Source organism: Lepus europaeus, chromosome 2 (assembly GCF_033115175.1).
Source record: "Lepus europaeus isolate LE1 chromosome 2, mLepTim1.pri, whole genome shotgun sequence".
Lineage (NCBI taxonomy): Eukaryota > Metazoa > Chordata > Mammalia > Lagomorpha > Leporidae > Lepus > Lepus europaeus.
In genome coordinates this window covers 140,992,044-141,011,132 of record NC_084828.1, presented here as the reverse complement: position 1 = coordinate 141,011,132, position 19,089 = coordinate 140,992,044, and the positions used below count along the sequence as shown (strand labels likewise).

Below are 19,089 nucleotides of genomic sequence, written 5' to 3'. Positions count from 1 at the left end.
AGGTAGCAAATCAGAGTGAGAGAGAGAGAATAAGTTCCTATTGTTACACAACACAGTGAGTGACTGCAGCTCACAACGACCTCTTACATACTTTATGAGCAAACAGGAGAGAAGGGCTCCAAGGCTCCAATCACAAAATAATGTCAAGGAGAGAGAAATGTTGACTGATTTGATTGGCATGCATCGTATACCTGAGCTGAAATGTCACACTGTACTTCATAAATATGTATAATTGTTGGGAGTAGAAGTTTTACAAGGACAAAGAGCCCAAATGTTACAATGGGCAAAGGGTTTGAATTGACATTTTTCCACACATGGCCAATAAGCTCATAACAGCTGTTCAACACTGGCACTCATTTTAGAGACACAAATCAAAACCACAGGGAGAGATCAGCTCACAGGCACTAGGACAGCTATAATTTCTAGAAACGGACAGTAACAAGTGTTGAACCCTTGGGAACAAAGGGAGCTTCACAAATTGCTGGCAGGAATGTAAAATGCAAACTGTGGGAGCCAGCTTGGCTGTTCCTGCAAAAGTAAGCAGTCACCCGGATGATCCAGCAATTCTGCTCCTTGGTTGATGAGGGGTCTTCAAAAAGTTCATGGAAATGCACATTACTGAAAAAGCTAGGCATGGCTTTCAAAGAACATTTGCATCAAAATCAATTTATCTTTTAATTTCATCTTTCCAAGAGTACCCTCATACATCGCCAAGAAAATGGAAGTATATGTTGATGCAAAAACGTGTGTGTAACTGTTCACAGCAGCATCATTCATGGTAGCCAGAAAGTGGAAACAACTTAAATGGCCCTCAGCTGGGGATGGATTAATTCCATTTCCATATAACAGAATGCTATTCAGCCTTAAAAAAAGAGGGGCCAGTGTTGTAGCACAGCATCTGAAGCTGCTGCCCATGATGCCAGCATCCCATATGAGCTCTAGTTTGAGTTCTGGCTGCTCCACTTCCAATCCAACTCCCTGCTAATGTGCCTGGGGAGGCAGCAAAAGATGGTCAAGTGCTTGGATTCCTGCCATCCACAAGGGAGACTTAGATGGGGTTCCAGGCTCCTGGCTTCAGTTTGGCCCAGGCCCAGCCATTGGAGCCATTTGAGGAGTGAACCAGCAGATGGAACATCTCTCTCTCTCTCTCTCTCTCTCTCATTCTTTCTTTCTCTCATTCTTTCTCTCTCTCTCCCTCTCTGTCTCTCTCCCCCTGTCTCTCTCTCTCTTCTCTCCTCCCCCAACTTCTGTCTCTATAACTATGCCTTTCAAATAAATAAAAGTTTTTTTAAAAAATAAAGTACTGATATATGCTATAACACGAATAAGCCTTGGTATATTTTTCTTGGTGAAAAAAACCAGACACAGAGGGCAATGCTGTGGCGCAGTAGGTTAATGCTCTGGCCTGAAGTGCTGGCATCCCAAATGGGCACTGGTTCGAGACCCAGCTGCTCCACTTCCAATCCAGCTCTCTGCTATGGCCTGGGGAAGCAGTAGAAGATGGCCCAAGTCCTTGGGCCCCTGCACCCACATGGGATACCTGGAGGAAGCTCCTGGCTCCTGGCTTCGGATTGGCACAGCTCCAGCCACTGCGGCCAACTGGGGAGTGAAACATCGGATGAAAGACCTCTCTCTCTCTCTCTCTCTCTCTCTCTCTCTCTCTCTCTCTCTGCCTCTCCTCTCTCTGTGTAACTCTGACTTTCAAATAAATAAATAAATCTTTTTAAAAAAGGAAAGAAAAGAAAAAAGTGGACACAAAAGGCTACCTATGTATGATTCTATTCATATGGAATGTCCAATGTAGGCCATCCACTGAGACAGAAAGTGCATCCATGGTTGTCAGGGCCTGGAGGAGGGAAAACCAGCAGTGACTGCTGATGAGTATTTGGGTTCTTTTTACTTTTAATGAAAGATAGTAAGTGCCATTTATTTATTTGTTTATTTTTCCAAATTTTTATTTTATAATTTTCAAGACTGAAAGCTGGTACATGTGTATTTGTTCTGTATCTCACTAACCAATCATTAGTCTTTCTGTAATATTCTTTATATATTATAGACATATTCCTATACAACCACAATAGCTCAATCCAAGAAATTTCCTGTTGCTATGGTATCATGTAATACTCCCTATGCAAATTTCTGCAATAATCTCAAAAACATTCTTATAACTAGGAAAACTATAATTTATCATTTAAATCAGGACACTTTTTTAAAAGGGAACACAACTTATATATGTTAAAATACGCACACGCCTTAACTGCATAGCTCTGTGATTTTTGCAAAAGGATGTGCCCAAGAAACTGCTACCCAAAACAAGACTTGCTTGCTAATGGAAGTATAGTGGGAGATTTGGTATAAGAGGAGTACATGGGGCCAGTGCTGTGGCGCAGTGGGTTAACGCCCTGGCCTGCAGCACTGGCATCCCATACGGGTGCTGGTTCTAGTCCCGGCTGCTTCTCTTCCAATCCAGCTTTCTGCTATCGCCTGGGGAAGCAGTAGAAGATGGCCCAAGTCCTTGGGCCCCTGCACCACATGGGAGACCCGGAAGAAGTTCCTGGCTCCTGGCTTCAGATCGGCGCAGCTCCAGCCATTGCGGCCATCTGGGGAGTGAACCATCGGATGGAAGACCTTTCTCTCTGTCTCTACCTCTCTCTGTAACTCTGTCTTTCAAATAAATAAAATACATCTTAAAAAAAAAAAAAGAGGAGTCCATAAACTATCGTAGTGGTGGAATACAATTATTAATTCGTTTTATATAAATTCCAGCTTACTAAAAGCACAAAACCTACGAGAATTGGGGTCACTTAATGCCGACATTGAGACAGCTCGTGTCATCAGTACTGACTGCTTCCTTGTGATTACATTCCTAGTAAGTCCTTTTGGCCAGGGTATTACCAGCAATACTAGGTAAGTGCCATTTTATCATACCAGAAGACACATTTCAACTTTTCCCATTCCTGGTGGTGCTAAGTTTGAATACGCAGTTAAGATGGACATCACCAAACTTCAATTTTTGTTTATAAACCCCTATTTTGTCAAAACGTAGACATTTTATTGGTGTGTTTTTAGGCAAATTAACTCCAGTCCAGTGAACTGGGATTTTTTAAACTCCTTTTCCGCCTTTCCTTGAAGATGCTGTAACATCCACTTCCGGTTCCTGTAGGGGAGTTTCACAGGTCTGCCTCCAGCAGCGACATCTCGGCACAGCCCCTGTCTTCAGCTCCGTAGCTGCAGTACCCACCCACTCTGGAGTCTTGCAGGCCCTCGTGGAAATTTGGAGGGCTGCCTCCAGATTCCTCATCCCATTGCATGGCCGTGGCTTGATGTCCGGCTGGGAAGGGAGAGTGCAAACCTCTTCTCTCAGCTCCCCTAAGCAGCAAGATGCCCACACAAGGTCCTCCCTCTCCCGAGGAGTTCGTCTGAGGTGCCTGGAGTGTATCAGCTGCAACTCTTTGTCTCTCTTCCTCCTGACAGCGTGGGAAGGGGCGGAGGGGTGGCGGTGGAGGCAGAACGCCACACCACATTGAGAAAAGCAAGCCAGAGGAGCAAGTAATAAAAGACCTTGGACTTAAGCCTAGCAACCTGACGAACACATGGATCCTCCCCAAGTCCTACAAAGTCCCCTAGAGAGTAAAGGAAAGCCCTCGATCATTTTAACTTGCATGCAATGACTATGCACACCAGGCACAAAGCACACAAAGTAGCCGGTGGTGATTCCCATCATACCCCACACACGGCAGGCAGAGGGCACACAGCAAGCTAGAAACATCTCCATTCTGGTCCTGGCTCAGTCAGCTTCCTCCTGGCTCTCCTTGCCTTTGAGTGGTGTCACCACTCTGCTTCTGACTGTTCTGGGCATTATTTCATTTTTCCAAAGGACAGGATTAAAGGAGGGCAGAGAGAGAGGAGGGAAGGAGAGATGGAGAAAGCAACCCTGTAAAACAAAGCAAAAGCAATACGAAAATCCAAAAACCAGATTTAGCACCTGGATTATAGAGCAAATGCAAATGCTGAGTCTCAGGTTTTCAAGAAATGTCAATAAATATTCAGATTGCAATTCACTGAATTAAAAAGTCATAGTAGGTTATTGGCTTAGAAATATTTGGGTCATAAGTAACACTTTGAGAAAATGAAGACAACTTATCTTGCTATCATCCAACCCAAACGTTTGCGTATGGATTCACTGGGACTAAAACTAGTGAATAAACTTCTTCTGACTGGTATCTTAGATGCAGGGCTACGAGGTATTATGGATTGGTTTGAATTAATGGTGTGCTCTTTGAAATATTTATGATCAGAAAGCCTCCTGAACACTTAAAAACAGTATCTGTTTCCACAATGTATAGCTGGTAACTAGTATTTCCATTAGTCCAGCTGCTCTTCTTGGCTTACTAAAAAAATAACAAAATCAATTTTTAAAAGGAAGAAAGAAAAAAAATGCTACCTGCTAAGCTGACAATGGGAAACACAGCCTTGGGGCCGGAGTCAGCAGGGGAGTGTGGCTGGGCCAGTGTTCTGGACTTGGAGGTTTTCCGTGGACTGTGTGCTGAGTGGACGGACTGCATCCCCTGCTTCAGCTGTGACCCTTTTTTGGGGGGTGACAGAAAAGACAGTAGCAGAACTGGAGACCCCACAGGCCCAGCCCGGGCTCTGCCAGCTGTGTATGAACACTTGCCGGGGACCACTCTTGTGCTCCCACAACAATGGGAGGTGCAGGGTTGGTCTCCAGGAGCTTGGGGCCCGCAGCCATCACACCGGACTCAGAGATGGCCCTGTTGAGGTCTTGGTGGCCCTACTGTGCCTTTCCAAAGCTGCTTGTAGTGACACGGCTGCTGAGCAAAGTCCAGTAGTTTCTTGGTGGTGGCGGGGGGAGGGGAGCATCTGAAAGGAGACAGGCCTTAGGATTCGGAGGATCCACCTGCACGTGGCTGCATTCCACAGGCCATTGCTGCTCCAGAGTGCAGGCCACAGGAGAGAAGGGACCAGTAAGCCACAAGTGTCCCTTGATTCTGGTGTTTTAGTCTTACTGAGGGCTTCTTATAACGACCTTATTCCTTGGACACATCTGGGCACAATGTAGGTCTTCCAGGTATGGGGTGGGAAGTCGCAGGCAGGAAGCAAGGGGAGCACACTCCCTCTCCCTTTCCTTCCTCCGGGAGCTCAGGCTTGCCCTGTACGAAACCGCAGCTGAACTGCCTCCTCCTCCGACACGGCTGAGCCGGCACAGTCTCGGTGCTGGTGTCACCACAGCGGTGTTCACTTCTTCCATGGGCGATGGCAGCAGACTCGAGGGCAGGCAGCCCCTCCCGGAGTGGAGGAGCCGGCTCAGGGCCATGGGTCCCTGCAGAACACAGTCTTAGTGCTTCCCAGGGGTGTTTCCCCTGTGTCCACCTTTGATGGCATCCGTGCTGGCGTTTTGATCCTGGCCTCTCTTGCTGTGATGGGGTCCCACTGGGAGTGCGGCTTCTGAGATGGAAAAGCATATCCACGTAGTCACTGGAACACCTTGGAGCTTTGCTGTGACTGCTGGTACCAGGCAGCACAAGGTCTCTGTGAAGCAACTCCATGGGCGGCAGGCAGTTCAGTGGGCAGTGGAGAAACTCATGTCTCCTGCCAAGGTGTTGGGCTGCTGTCACACCGTGCCTTCCCCCTTATCAGTTTTCAGAGATCCTCTGTTTAGGGCCCCCCTTTTCTGAAGTGCTTGGCTGAGGGGGACCTGATCCTCCTCATTTTCCCTGGACCTCCCCCTGGGATGCCACTCCTTGCCTCTGGGTTTCTCCATACTCAGGGGAGAAATGAAGCAAATTCTTCTACTTACATGATAATCTCTGGCCCAAGAGTGCTTTTTGTTTGAAAGGCAGACAGAGAAAGAGAGCAAGAGAGAGATCTTCCATCTACTGGTTCACTCCCAAAATCCCAGAATGGCCGGAGGCGGGTCAGGCCAATGCCAGGAGCCTGGAGGCCAGGAACTCAGTCTTTGTCTCCCACATGGGTGGTGGGAATCCAAGAAGTTGAGTTAGCATCAGATTCCCACAATGAAGACTGCCCCACTTCCAATGCCAATCACAAGTCCAGGCCTGCCACACTTCTGACTGCTTGACTATAGATGGGGGGAGGTACGATAACTTGCAGGAATGGCCCAGAGAAGTCAAGAAAATAATTTACCTGTTTACACTAAGGAGCACAATCCGGAAAAGCCAGATGGAAGAGATGTCTAGGGCAAGCCTGGGGGAGCAAGGAGTGGCCCAGAGCTTCCAAGCCCCCTCTGACCAGTTACATCATTGGCGCTGAAAGTTTCAATCCTGTAATCACGAGGTTGGTTCCCCTCCCAAGCAGTCCCCATATCCAGGGCTTTCCAGAGGCCACCTCATTAACATCGGAGCAAGTACTCTGGAAGGGGCTTGTTATGAAAAACAAAGAACAGGGTCTGGCACCGTGGCTTAGTGGGCTAAAGCTTCCACCTGCTGCCCTGGCATCCCATATGGGCGGCTGGTTCTAGTCCTGGCTGCTCCTCTTCCAATCCAGCTCTCTGCTAGGGCCTGGGAAAGCAGTAGAAGATGGCCCAAGTGCTTGGGCCCTTGCACCCGCATGGGAGACCTGAAAGAAGCTCTTGGCTCCTGGCTTCAGAATGATGCAGCTCTGGCTGTTGCGGCCATTTGGGGAGTGAACCAGCGGATGGAAGACCTCTCTCTTTCTCTTCCTCTCACTGTCTGTAATTCTACTCCTCAAATAAATAAATAAAAATTTTAAAAAAAGAAGAAGAAAAAGAAAAACAAAGGACAGTCCTTTGCATCCATTGTCCCCGTTGCTTAAGAGATTACAAGCGTTTTAGGAGTTCTGGTTGGGAACGAGGATGAAAACCAAAATATTTATTTCATGTTATATCATAATATCACAATGTGCATGTGATTTTTTTTAGAATGTATTTATTATGCACCTTTTTATTTCCTAATAGTTTCAGAAGATTGCAACAGAGTTTGGCACTTTCATTTGCCCTTTGCCAAGCTTCTTTGTCTTAACCATAGAATGAATAATCCATAGAATAATCTTCAACAGGGCCAACAGTGTGGCATAGTGAGTTAAGCCACCACCAGCAGCACCAGCATCTCATATGGGCATCAGTTTGAGTCCCAGCTTCTCCACTTTGGTCCAGCAGCTCCCTGCTAATGGCCTGGGAAAGCAGTGAAAGATGGCCCAAGGACTTGGGCTCCTGCACCATGTGGGAGCCCCAAAAGGAGCTCCTGGCTCCTGGCTTCAGATCAGCCCAGTTCTGGCCATTGTGGCCATTTGGGGAGTGAACCAGTGGATGGAAGACCTCTCTGTCTCTCCCTCTTTCTCTCTAACTCTGCCTCTCAAATACGTAAATAAATCTCTTAAAAATATTCATCAATACCAAGAAAGTGTTTATTTTCATTTTATTTGAAAGAGCAAGAGACAGACAATGACAGAGAGAGATTTTTCCATCCCCTGGTCCACTTCTCAATGCCTAAAAAAAAAAGCCTAGGCCGGGTCAGACCAAAACTAGGAGCCTGGTAGGGGTCCAAGTACTTGAGCCACCACCTGCTGCCTCCCTGGGTGTGCATTAGGAAGAAACTGGATCGGACGCAGTGGAGCCGGGACTCAGACCAGGACTCTGTCCCATCTGGAATGCAGGCATCCCAAGTAGCATCTTAACCACTGTGCCAGATGCCTGCCCCACCTCTGAAGAGTATGTGCTGGTTATTTTGTAGAACGTCTCTCTTGGCCAGCGCCGCAGCTCAATAGGCTAATACTCCACCTGCGGCGCCAGCACACCAGGTTCTAGTCCCAACTGGGGCTCTGGATTCTGTCCCGGTTGCTCCTCTTCCAGTCCAACTCTCTGCTATGGCCCAGGAGTGCAGTGGAGGATGGCCCAAGTCCTTGGGCCCTGCACCCCATGGGAGACCAGGAGAAGCACCTGGCTCCTGGCTTCAGATCAGCACGGTGCACTGGTCGCAGCGCACCGACGGCGGCGGCCATTGGAGAATGAACCAATGGCAAAAAGGAAGACCTTTCTCTGTGTCTCTCTCACTGTCCACTCTGCCTGTAAAAAAAAAAAAAAAAAGTCTCTCTGTATCTGTCTGATGTTTATCCATGATTCATTTCAAGTGGGCATTTTTGGCAAGAACAGGCACCTCTCAGTGATTTTATCAGAAGGCATGTGACGCTGATTTTCCCATTACAAGTGACAATGTTGGCCACTCGTTAGGAGGTGTCTCTGGTGCATGAGTTTTCTGTTTGTGATTAGTAAGTGTCTTGTAGAGAGATATTTTATGGCTATGCAAATATCCTTTTTCATTAATTCTTTTGCCCACCAATTTAGTAACCACTAAGGGTGCTTGCTTGTGACAATTATGATTGCAGTGTTTGTTCAGTGATGATCTTCTTTGGCCATCGTTTCTGTATTTACCAATTTGATCTCCTGTAATGAAGCATCTCTCATTCCTTATTTGTTACTTCCATCAGTATACACTCCTGGCTATTTATTCTACTCTGTGAAGTACAAGCCATTACTATCGCTTTTTATTTTGGTGCACAAATTGCCCAGACTCGGCCTCTAGCAGCTCTGTCAAATTGGCCTCTGACTTTGCCACGCCCCCACCATTTTCTGAGTATTTCTTCGCTTTCCCAGGCTCATTTTGCACTTTGGCCAGGTCACCTCCCAATGACTTCCTATAGAATACTATTCTTGCTGTGGCCGTTAAGGTCCCTTTTACTACTCAAACCTCCAGTCCTGGTGCTCTCCCCAGTACACACTTGTCTTCCAGTTGAATGTTCTGACAGTTCCTAGGACATGCCTAGCTATGGGAGCCTCAGCACTGTTGCACAGCTAGCTCTTGGTCATTCTTTAGCTTTTACCTAACATCACCTCACAAAAAGGCTGCCTTGACCTCCCTAAAGGGGCTCCAGCGCTCGAGGTACTTATTGTCCCACTGAGGTATTCGTCTTACAACACTCCTTAGTGTTTGGTGTAATCTCTGTTGTGTTGGCCTTAAAACTTTCACATCACCAGGGCCAGTGTTGTGGCATAATGTGTTAAGCCGCCTGGGAAGCCAGCATCCTATGTGGGTGCTGATGTGAGTCCTGGCTGCTCTATTTCTGATCCAGCTCCCTACTGGTGTGCCTGGGAGAGCTGTGGAAAATGGCCCAAGTGCTTGGGCCCCAACACTCCCATGTGGGAGACCTGAAGAAAGCTGCTGGCTCTGGCTTCGGTCTGTGGCCGTTTGGGGAGTGAACCAGTGGGTGGAAAATCTTTCACATGGCCAACACTTTTTCTTTACTTTTGACACTTTAAAATAAGGATTAGCAGCAGGCACTCAGCATAGCATTTAGGTAACCATCTGCAATGCCCATATCCCGTATGAAAGCGCCTCAGTTCGAGTCCCAGCTCCTCTGCTTCTGATCTAACTTCCTGCTAATGCCCATTCTGAGAGGCAGCAGGTGATGGCCCAAGTACTTGTCACCCACTTGGGAGATCCAGATTGAGTTCTAGGCTCCTGGCTTTGGTCTGACCCAGCATGACTGTTTGAAACATTTGGGCAGTGAACCAGTGGCTACAAATTGGTCTCTCTCTGTCTCTGTCTCCATCTCAGTGTGTGTGTGTGTTTGTGTGTGTGCATGCGTGTGTGTGACTCTGCCTTTCAAATAAATAAACATAAAGAAAGGAAACCCGGGGCCGGCACTGTGGCGTAGCAGATAAAGCCGCTGCCTGCAATGCTGGCATCCATTTGAGTGCTGGTTCTAGTCCCGGTTGTTCCACTTCTGATCCAGCTCTCTGCTATGGCCTGGGAAAGCAATAGAAGATGGCCCAAGTTCTGGGCCCTTGCACCTGCATGGGAGACCTGGAAAGAAGCTCTTGGCTTCTGGCTTCGGATCAGCGCAGCTCTGGCCATTGCAGCCAACTGGGGAGTGAACCAGTAGATAGAAGACTTCTACTCCCTCTCTCTGCCTCTGCCTCTTTGGAACTCTGCTTTTAAATGAACAAACAAGGCCGGCGCCGCGGCTCACTAGGCTAATCCTCTGCCTTGCGGCGCCGGCACACCAGGTTCTAGTCCCGGTTGGGGCACCAGATTCTGTCCCAGTTGCCCCTCTTCCAGGCCAGCTCGCTGCTGTGGCCAGGGAGTGCAGTGGAGGATGGCCCAAGTGCTTGGGCCTGCACCCCATGGGAGACCAGGAGAAGCACCTGGCTTCTGCCATCGGATCGGCGTGGTGCGCCGGCCGCAGCAGCCATTGGAGGGTGAACCAACGGCAAAGGAAGACCTTTCTCTCTGTCTCTCTCTCTCTCTCACTGTCCACTCTGCCTGTCAAAAAAAAAAAAAAATGAACAAACAAAAGGAAAGGAAACTTTAAGATAAGGATTAAATAAACCTGAATGCAATGGGGCATTCAAATCTGATAAACAGTGCTGCCCCTGGTGACAAGATTTTTAGCGCAAGGAACAACACTTGGCAAAGTTCCAAACAACACAAAGGACATTCTCCTCAATTTACACAATTGCGTTCCTAGAAAATTCAGTGTTTATTAAAATTGAGCAAAAAATACTTTCATGTTTACATATAAAATAGAATTGGGTTTCAGGCTCACATCACTACACATGGGTTTTCACCTGCTTGAACAACAGGCAGGGCGGCCGAGAGTGAGGTGCATGTACAGTTCCTCTCTGAGCCAGCCTGTCCTAGCTTTGTAGGGCATCTAGCGCCCTTGACCTCTCCCTGACCTTGCCAGCAGCATCCCACAACCCCTGAGTCCCCACTACGTTTACATTTCTAAAACATTCCTGGAGGTGAGGGGCCGTGATGTTTGTTTTTTAAGACTCTGTGGCCAGCCCGGTGGCTCACTTGGCTAATCCTCCACCTGCGGTACTGGCACCCTGGGTTCTAGTCCCAGTCGGGGCGCCGGATCCTGTCCCGGTTGCCCCTCTTCCAGGCCAGCTCTCTGCTGTGGCCCGGGAGTGCAGTGGAGGATGGCCCAAGTCCTTGGACCCTGCACTCGCATGGGAGACCAGGAGGAAGCACCTGGCTCCTGGCTTCGGATCGGCGCAGCGAGCTGGCCGTAGCTGCCATTTGGGTGGGGGGTGAACCCATGCTCTGTCTCTCTCTCTCACTGTCTAACTCTGCCTGTCAAAAAAAAAAAAAAAAAGACTCTGTGAAGCAAAGGGACGGCAGAGTGGGGCCACCCCGGGCCCGGCAGCTATCACCATGTTGGGAATAAGCTCTCACTGCTGGGAAGACAATTCTAGGCAGGAAAGGAACAGAGCACCCCTGCATGCGTCCCTCCAGATCTCTCTGATGCTCACTGGCAGTCAGCCTGTCTTCACAGCCCTATGTTGATCCTGGGATCTGGGCACACAGCCGTCCACCTGCTCAGCCTGCAGCACCAGGAGAGCATTGTCTGACCCCACCCCCACCCCCAACCCCTGCATCCCCTGCATCTCCAGCACCCTTTCTGGAACCCCACAGGTGCAACACTCAGCCAGCATCTGCCAGGGAAGACTTGGGGGCAAGCAAACCCGAGGCGAGTCCTTTCCCAGGGGTGCATGTGAAGGCACTGCTCATCTCTGTGGCTACTGAGGCCCCCCTTGGTGCCAGGCCCCCACACCTGTGGCAATGATGGCACCAGAGAAGTGCCAGGGGACTGGGCAAGCCTAGAAGAGATGCAGTGAACTCTCTCGGGAGCAGCTGGGGCTGGAGAACAGATCCTCAGTTCTGGGCAGAGCGAGTGACAGCCCAGGGAGGGTGACGATTGCTCCAGAGAGAGCCAAGATTGTGAAGTTACTTTAGAACCAGCCGGTGGGTGTTGGCATTGTGGCTCAGAGAGCTAAGCCGCCGCCTCTAATGCCGACATCCCATATTAGAGCACCAGTTCAAGTCCCAGCTTCTCTGCTTCCAATCCAGGTCCCTGTTAATACAGCTGGGAAAGCAGTGGAATTCTAGGCTCCTGGCTTCCACCTGGCCCAACCCAACCATTGCAGAAATCTAGGGAGTGAACCAGCTGATGAAGGTTCTCCTCTCTCTCTCTCTCTCTCTTTCTCTCTCTCTTTCTCTCTCTCTCAGAAAACAAAACAAAAAAATTGTTTAAATGCTGCTAATTCACTCCACCTCAAGGGATTCCTCAGGTACTACATTCCTCTGGCTACCAGGAGGTCAGAGAGGCAGGGGCCACACAGGGACCAAGCCGCAGAGCATAACTTACCTACTTTAGTTAGCTACCTTGCCATCTGAACGGCAGAGAGACAGAAAGGTCTCCCACCTACTGTTTGACTCCCCAAATGCCCTTCATAAGGGGGGCTGGTTCAGACCTAAGCCAGGGGCACAGAATTCCATTCAGGTCTCCGATGTGGGTGGCACCCAGGGTGCGCATTAGCAGGATGTAAAAGACCACCAGGGCTGGCAGTGCTGTGGTGCAGCAGGTTAAGCCACCACCTACGACACCAGAATTTCACATGGATGCTGACTCATGTCCCAGCTGCTCCACTTCCAGTTCAGCTGCCTGCTAGTGCCTTGCAAAAAGCAGTGGAAGATGCCCCAAGTGCTTGGGCCCCTGCCACTCATGTGAGAGACCCAAATGGAATTGCTTGCTCCTAGCTTCAGCCTGGCCCAACCCTGGCTGTTGTGGCTATTTAGGGAGTAAACTACCAGATGGAAGAGTCATTCTCTCTCTCTCTCTCTCTCCTCCCCCCTCCCCTCTCCTCCCTCCCTTCTTCCCTCCCTCTCTGTCATTCTGGCTTTCAAATAAATAAATAAATCTTAAAAACAAAAAACAGCCAGCAAACTGTATCTGTATTGGCCAGCCCTGCCTCTCCTTTTTGAAGCCCAAGAACTAGGTTCCCACAGGGCTTATAAAAGCCCTCACGGCTTCCAGAGGCTTCCAGCATGTGGACGTACCTTTTCCTTGGGGATGTTATGGCCCCAGAGCAACATCTGTTCTAGAAGTTTGACCTGGTTCACTTGACTTTCTTTCCTCTGTCCTGCATTTGTGGAGAAGGCAGAGGCTCTTGGGTTTAAGGAGCTCCTACTCTGTATCTGATGTTGTTCTAGGTGCTCCACATCCAACATCGTGTGTGATCCTCCAAATACACACACAATAGGTGTTCATCTTGCTCATGGATGAGGAACCTGAGGTGCAGAGAGGCTGTGCAACTTGTCCAAAATCACACAGCTCCTGAGTGGCATAGCAGTCCCTCCCCACCCCACCCCCATGCCCTTCCTGCAGGCTGCCATCTCTCACAGGGTCTGGATGGCAGAGGGGTATCTATATGGTGACATCAGGGGCAGGATTTCCAAGGAGTTTCCCTGGCCAGGAAGAAGAATCTGCCTGTTGCAGGGATTGGGGCACAATATCAGGTCAGAAAAACTCAGGGGTCCGGTGCTATGGCGCAGTGGGTTAAAGCCCTGGCCTGAAGCACTGGCATCCCATATGGGCACTGGTTCTAGTACTGGATGCTCCTCTTCCAATCCAGCTCTCTGCTTTGGCCTGGAATAACAGTAGAAGATGGCCCAAGTGCTTGGGCCCCTGCACCTGCATGGGAGACCCAGAAGAAGCTCCTGGCTTTGGTCAGCACAACTCCAGCCGTTGCAGCAATCTGGGGAGTAAACCAGTGGATGGAAGACCTCTCTCTCTGTCTCTGCCTTTCTCTGTAACTCTGTCTTTCAAATAAAAATAAAAATAAAAATAAAAATTTTTTAAATTAAAAAAAAATAGAAAAACTCAGGGGGAACCCATCTGGACCTGTGTGTTTCCTACTCCTACCCTGATCTAACCATGCTGCTCCTCACCCTGGATACTTGGTGCACAGTTAGGGCCTCTGTATGTCAAAAGACTCTCAGCAGGAGACAGGCAGCACACAAAGGAGTCAGCTGAAAAGACTTCAATAGAGGTGCTTACAGGTGGGGAAAAGGCAACCAACCAATGAAGAGCTGTGAGCTACCTAAGAGCTGTGAGACCCTTTCTACCCTAAGACTTGCAGGGACAAAAGGAAGAAGTGGAGTTCTCTGAGTCCAGAGAAAGCGGGGAGGGTCTGCAGGGAGGAGGGGCTGCCCCAGGGAGTGATTCTCCCCCAGGGAGTGATCCTACATCGGTACCCAGACTTCAGGGAGCACCTACTGGAGGCCTCAGTAGATTCCAGGTCAGACCAGGATCTTGCATTTTTTTAAAAAGTTGTTTCTTTGTTTATTTATTTATTTATTTGAAAGTCAGAGTTACAAAGTAGGAGAGACAGAGACAGGGAGAGAGAGAAAGGTCTTCCATCAGCTGGTTCACTCCCGAGATAGCAGCAATGGCCAGACCAAAGTCATGAGCTTCATCCTGGTGTGCCTCGTGGTTTCCAGACACTTGGTCCATCTTCTGCTGTTTTTTGCAGACCATTAGCAGGGCGCTGGATTGGAAGTGGTATCCCAGGAAGCGACTTTACCCCCTACACCACAACACTGGCCCCAGAACTTGCATTTTTAACAAGCAAATGGATGATACAGGTGCTACTGGTCCATGGGGGAACAGACCATAGTGGGGAAAGAACAAACAGGTGGTGATTACCCTGACTCTCTCTTCCCACCTTGAGGTCATATGCTGGTGTTCATTCTGGCCTGACACCAGAGGGCCAGGAGCCAGGAGGGAAGGTCCAGGCAGGTCTGGCTCCTGGAACCCAGAACAGTCACAAATATTAAGTCTGAGAGGATAATCCGAAACTCGCCCAACCCTTTCCCAACTCCTCTGTTTCCATCAGCCCAGTAAGCAAAGAACCCTTGCCAAGTGGAGTATCATCTATCCAGTGGCTTCTTTGAATTTTCTTGTGTGCTAGAATACAGCACCTTTTGCTCAGAGGCTACAAGGAAACTATGATTCCCTCAATCCAGTGTAATAAATAAGCTACATGTCTTGGCACCCTGCAGTGATTGTATTCATTTCTCGAAGTGAAAAGTGTTGAGATGCACATTTGGGACAAAGTTACCCATTATTCACCCCTTTCGTTTGCAGCCCTTCCCACAGCTCTTTGCAAAAAGGCTGATAAACACATGGCATTTTCTTCTTAGAATTTAAGATTTCTGCTGTTTTTTGCTTAAGCAAATGACAAAAATATTTTAAATAGAGCATTTAGATTTTATTTATTTATTTATTTTCACTTTTACTTGAAAGGCAGAGAGAGAAAGACCTGGTGCTGGTGTTGTGACATAGCAGGTTAAGCTGCTGCTTGCGATGCCTACATCCCATATGGGTACCAGCTCATGTCCTTGCTGTTCCACTCTTATCCATCTCCTTGCTAAGGGCCTGGGAAAGCAACAGAAGGTGGCCCAAGTGCTTGGGCCCCTGCCACCCATTTAGGAGACCCAGAAGAAGCTGTTGGCTCTTGGCTTCAGCCTGGCTCAGCCCTAGCCATTGCAGCAATTTGGGGAATGAACCAGTGGATAGAAGGGATCTCTCTCTCTCTCTCTCTCTCACATTGTAAGCACAAAATCCTAAGTCCTGTGGTAGAAGGAAGGTTGTAGATAGTCTGTAGGAATATATGGGGTTGCTGGAAGAGTGGTAAATGAAAAGCTTGAAAATAAGGATGACTCCACAAAGAAGATTCCAGGCAGGGAGAGCCTGTACAAAGGATAACCAGGGTACAAGACCATGACTGGCTTAGGAGCCACAAGACATCGAGGACGGCCAGTGAGGAAGGGTGAACTCATTAGAGGGAAGGAGGGAGTGCTTTGCCATGAACTAAACTATGTCCACTAAAAATCACACGTTGAAACCATAATCATAATGTCATGGCATTTGGAGATAAAGCCATTAGGAGGCAATTAGGTTGGGATGAAGCCATGAAAATGGAGAGCTCTAGGATTAGTGCCCTTATAAGAAGAGATTCCGGAGGGCTCTCCCTCCTCTACTCCTCCCTACGCCCACCCTCACCAGAAACCTACTTTGCCAATACCTTGGTCTTGGACTTTAAATCCTTCAGACCTATGAGAAAATAAATATCTGTTGCTAAAATCGCACTGTCTGTGGTATTTTGTTATGATAGCTCCATCTGACCAAACACCCCATTTCCCAACATGTGCAATAATAGCAACTAACTTTTAGTGGGTGCCTGCCACCCCCAGCTCTGTGCTCAACCTTCTGTGCATTCCATCCTTGTAGGCCCTCCACAAGGCACTACCTGCTACAGGTCCAGATCCCTTGCCATTGCTCTGAAGTCCAAAAAGTTCTGAAAAGACCAAAAAACAACAAAAAGTTGTGTTCCATTTTTTCCCCAGAAAAACTTGATCTGAACCAATTGGAAGATACTCATGATATTTATTTATCCCACTTCTGTGTAACAAATCACAGCAGAAAGACTAATGTCTGTCTGCCCCAGAACCCACTAGGGGTGTTAGGTCACACACAGTACATTTGCTGCAGGATATCTCTAGAACCTGAAATTGTGAAGTGAAAGAGAAAATCCAAGAACCTCCACCAAGAACCTGGAAAAAACAACTCCAAGTGGAGCCTGTGTCTCCCATTTTCCTTAATGGTCTCTTCCTTTGGAAATCATCTCCACCCTGGCCCCAGTGCAGGCCACATCCTGGTCTTGACTGGCCTTGAAGCAACTGATGCAGCCTAGAGCATCAACAAGGCAGGCTTAAGAAGAGGCCAAGCGAGACAGGCACAGGACATGGAGGAAGCATCAAGACCTCTCTTACACAAACTGAGGGTCAGCATCTCATTTTCATAACTTTCAGGCCTGCCCTGGTTAATATTATGTCTAGGAAAGCTACAGGGTGGTTCCTCAAAGGCTGGAACAGGATCCTAGGCTGCCACCATAAAGAGGTCCTTCCATTCCTTCAACATAGAGGTAGAGAACCATACTGGACACCTACAATGAGCGAGGTCTTGGGGATATAATAGTAAGGAGCCAGATCAATTCATTGCCCATGTAGTTCTATGTTCTTATAAAACAGGTAGACCAGGGGCCAGCACTGTGGCGCAGTAAGTTAATCCTCCACCTACAGCACCAGCATCCCATATGGGTGCCGGTTCGAGTCCCGGCTGCTCTTCTTCCAATCCAGCTCTCTGCTATGGCCTGGAAAAGTAGTAGAAGATGGCTCAAGTCCTTGGGCCCCTGCACCCCTGTGGGAGACCTGGAAGAAGCTCCTGTCTCCTGGCTTTGGATCAGTGCAGATCTGGCCATTATGGCCATCTGGGGAGTGGAACTAGCAGATGAAAGACCTCTTTCTCTCCTGTCTCTCCCTCTCACTTCCTGTTACTCTACCTCTCAAATAAATAAAATCTTTAAAAAAAAAAGAATGCCATGGTATTTTTTGAAAATAAATAAATAAACAAAACAGGTAGACCAACGAAGGAATAAGATTATTGTAAACTGGAAGAAGAGAAGAAATCCTAACAATGGTACAAGTAACTGGTGGAGGAACTTCGGGGAGAGAGGTGGTGGTGAAGACTTCTCTGTGGTAGTTGAACTTAGGCTGGTGGTGTTTTAATTTGCACTGAGAAGTGAAGACAAACCTGGCACAGAATTGCCACAGGAAGCAAAGACCTGGAGGTGGGAAAGGGTCTGGAATATTCCAGGACCAACGAGAATGAAGCCATGCAGCAGAAAGATCAGGGAAGGGCTAGCAGCAGGTAAGCTGGCCATGCACGAGGAAGCTTGTAGGCGAGTGGTGTACACTATTCACAGCTGTGTAACAAAGCGACCCGAAACCCTGTGACTTACAACAACAGCCATTGCACTTGCTCACAGTTTTGTGGGGCAACAATTTGAGCTGGGGCCAGCGGGCAAACTACCGATCTCCCCCACTCTCCTTCATGTGGCTGCCTTCATCGGGTGGCTCTGCCCAGACCGTGTGCCCTGAAGTGGCTTCAAATGCATGGATGGTGGCTGCGGTTACTGGCTGGAAGAGCACGTCTTTGTCATCCTCCTGCAGGCTACCAGGCTGCTCACCTGTTGGTTACAAGAAGACAAAAGTGGAAGCTGCATGACATCCTACAACTTAGCTGTAAGGGACAAATAACGTCACCTACTGCATTCTGTTGGCCGCCACAAATCACAAGGCCAACCTTGATTCAGGAGGGGGCAGTAGACTACTGTTCTTCATGGGCAGACTGGTGGTCACATTGCCCAGGGACATCCTGCGACCAGTTTTTTATTTAGGTTTTAGAATGGCAATGAGAAGGGAAGACATAGAGAGAGAAACAGAGACGGAGAGAGATGTCTCATCCACCAGCTCACTCCCCAGATGCCTACAACAGCCAAGGCTAGGCCAGGCCAAAGCCAGAAGCCTAGAACTCCATGCAGGTCTCCTGCATGGATGTCAGGGGCCAAAGTACTCAGGCCTCCACCTGCTGCCTCCCAGGCACATTAGTAGGAAGCTGCATTGGAAGCAGGTTCAGGACTCAATCCCAGGTACTCTAAGATGCAAAGATTCCAAGCAGCAGCTTTAACCTGCTGTGTCACAATGTCCACCCCGTGATCAGTTATTGCAATAAATTCATACTCCACCGAGGTAGGAAGTTTACACTTTAAGAGCAATGGGAAGTCACTGACGAGTTTCAAATACAGGAATTGAGGAAATCCAGGTCGTGCTTTAAAGGCTTCACTCTAGTGAATGGGGTAGAGTGAGGAGGAAAGTGAGGCAAGCGTGTTAGCACAGAGACTGGTTAAATGGCTTTGGGATGAGGGAGGCCGGCGCCACGGCTCACTTGGCTAATCCTCCGCCTGCGGCGCCGGCACCCAGGGTTCTAGTCCCAGTTGAGGCGCTGGATTCTGTCCCTGTTGCTCCTCTTCCAGGCCAGCTCTCTGCTGTGGCCCGGGAAGGCAGTGGAGGATGGCCCAAGTGCTTGGGCCCTGCACCCGCATGGGAGACCTGGCTTCGATTGGCGCACCTGGCTCCTGGCTTTGATTGGCGCAGCACGCCAGCCATAGCAGCCACTTGGGGGGTGAACCAATGGAAGAAAGACCTTTCTCTCTGTTTCTCTGTCTCTCTCTCTCTCTCCCTCTCACTGTCTAACTCTGCCTGTCAAAAAAAAAAAATTTAAAAAAAAAAAAAAAAAAAGATGAGGGAGCCTGGGCTGGGGAGCAGACAGCAGAGACGGGGA

The 19,089-nt window shown here is 48.7% G+C and overlaps 1 pseudogene; it reads right to left on the bottom strand.

Annotated features, from left to right (window-relative positions):
- The window catches only part of LOC133751842 (large ribosomal subunit protein uL10-like), a 37,029-nt pseudogene extending 18,907 nt beyond the window's left edge, over positions 1–18,122 (bottom strand).
- Between the last annotated feature and the right edge of the window lie 967 nt (positions 18,123–19,089).